Source organism: Triticum dicoccoides, chromosome 3B (assembly GCF_002162155.2).
Source record: "Triticum dicoccoides isolate Atlit2015 ecotype Zavitan chromosome 3B, WEW_v2.0, whole genome shotgun sequence".
Classification (NCBI taxonomy): Eukaryota; Viridiplantae; Streptophyta; class Magnoliopsida; order Poales; family Poaceae; genus Triticum; species Triticum dicoccoides.
This window is the reverse complement of record NC_041385.1, coordinates 619,585,632-619,587,864: the sequence shown is the minus strand read 5'-3', so window position 1 is coordinate 619,587,864 and position 2,233 is coordinate 619,585,632.

The window sequence follows — 2,233 nt, the reverse complement described above, 5'->3', positions numbered from 1 at the left end:
TCCAAATCTTTTGCTGGCATCCTGTATGGTCTCTTGGATATCAGCCCTATGCCTGGCAAAAGCTAAATCAAAAACTCGTGTCTCTATTCGGTGGCATGCCTGGCAACTCTTCTGGAAAAACATCAGGAAAATCCTTCACTACTGGTACTTCCTCAGGCACAACTCCTGATAAGGAATTTACGTGCATCCTCTTCGGCTCATGCCTGGATACATACTTGATCCTCTTCCCTTCTGGCGTTGTAAGTAAAATTGTCTTACTGGCACATTCAATGTTCCTGCCATACTTCAATAACCAATCCATGCCTAATATCACATCCAATCCTTGTGATTCCAATACTATTAGGTCGGAGGGAAACACGTAGTTACCAATCCTTAATGGTAACCGATGACACCATAGCCTGGCCATATACTCTGCTCCAGGCAAGGTTACTAACATGGGTGACATGAGGGCTTGGGTTGGCAGTTTATACTTATCCACAAATCCCCTTGATATGTATGAATGCGATGCACCAGTATCAAAAAGAACGAGTGCAGTAAATGACTTAGCCAAAAACTTACCTATTACTGCATCGGGTTGGGCTTCAACCTCCTCCACGCTAACGTGGTTCACCTGTCCTCTGTTGAAAGGGTTTGGCTTCTTCCCAAAGCTTCCATTGCCATTTCCATTCTGGCCTTTAGGACATTCGTTGGCGTAATGCCCGGTCTTCTGGCATTTAAAGCAAGTGACTTGACTCAGATCTCTCTTGGCTGGTGTTGAGGGGTTGGTACGGTTCTGGCTATTACTTCCTCCATTCCCGTTACCATTCTTGGAACCATTATGGTTGTGCGAGCTACCACCTCCATGGGTATGCTGGAACTGTCCTCCCAACTTTGGGGTAAAATGTGGCTTCTCCTGAGCTCCAGAATTGTACTTCCCTTGTCCATACTTCCTCTTGCGGTTTTCTATCTGCTGCTGCTTCCCTTCAATCATGAGAGCATGGTCTACCAACTCCTGGTAGTTGTTGAAACTTGCTACCATCAACTGCATGCTCAGCTCATCATTCAGTCCTTCCAGAAACTTCTCTTGCTTAGCTGCATCTGTAGCAACGTCATCAGTGGCGTAACGTGCTAGCTTACTGAAATCATCCACATATTGGCCAACAGTACGTCCTCACTGGTGTAAGTTGTGAAACTCACGCTTCTTCATGGCCATAGCTCCTGCTGAAACATGAGCAGTACAAAAAGCCTGCTGAAACTGATCCCATGTGACAGTATCTACGGGGGAGGTGGCTGTGAAATTCTCCCACCATGATGCTGCGGGTTCCTCAAGCGGATGTGCGGCAAATCACACCTTCTCCAAATCTGTGCATCCGGCAGTGGTCAACTCTCTGGCTGTCTTGCGAAGCCAATCATCTGCAACAATCGGCTCGGTGCTACTGGAAAACACCGGCGGATTCAGCCTAAGGAAACGGGTTAAGTGATCAACAGGTGGTGGCAGTGGTGGATTGTTATTGTTGTTGTTGTTCCCCTGATTCTGATTCTGGACTAGTATCTGCATCAATGCATTCTGCTGCTGGATCAACTGGGTGAGCTCCGGTGGGAAAGCAAATCCGTTGTCACGCCTTGGAGGCATCTGAGGGTTTAGAAAAGATGAGAATACAGAATAGAATGAGGTCTAGAGGGAAAACACTACCCATGTGCACATGAGACAACTTGCAATCAAAACACTTCATTCAAACAAGCAAGGGCATACAACGGTCTATCACTACTGGAATCAGCTACTTTGCCATCTGCCAGCTCTTTGCCGTCAGCTAGCGGACGGCAAAGAAGCTCTTTGCCATCAGCTACCTGAAAGCAGATGGCAAAGAACTGGCTGATGGCAAAGAAAGCCTTTGCCATCAGCCTGTTCTTTGCCGTCTGCTAGAAGACGGCAAAGAATCTTTGCCGTCCGCTAGCGGACGGCAAAGAGGGAGGGGGCCCCACTGAGGAGCTGGTTAAAAATACTTAATGGCCCCCCTCTTTGCCGTCCGCTAGCGGATGGCAAAGCGCACATTAGCGGACGGCAAAGGTGGCGGACGGCAAAGATTAAATGTATCTAACGGCCGGCGCGCCCCACCCCCCTTCTCTCTCTCTGTTTCCCTCCCACACACGCGCGCCGCCGCCCCCACCACTCGCCGCTGCCCGGTCGCACCACCGCCCCGTCGCTCCACCAGCCGCCTGCCCCGTCGCCCCCGCCGCCCTGCCGTGTCGGTGC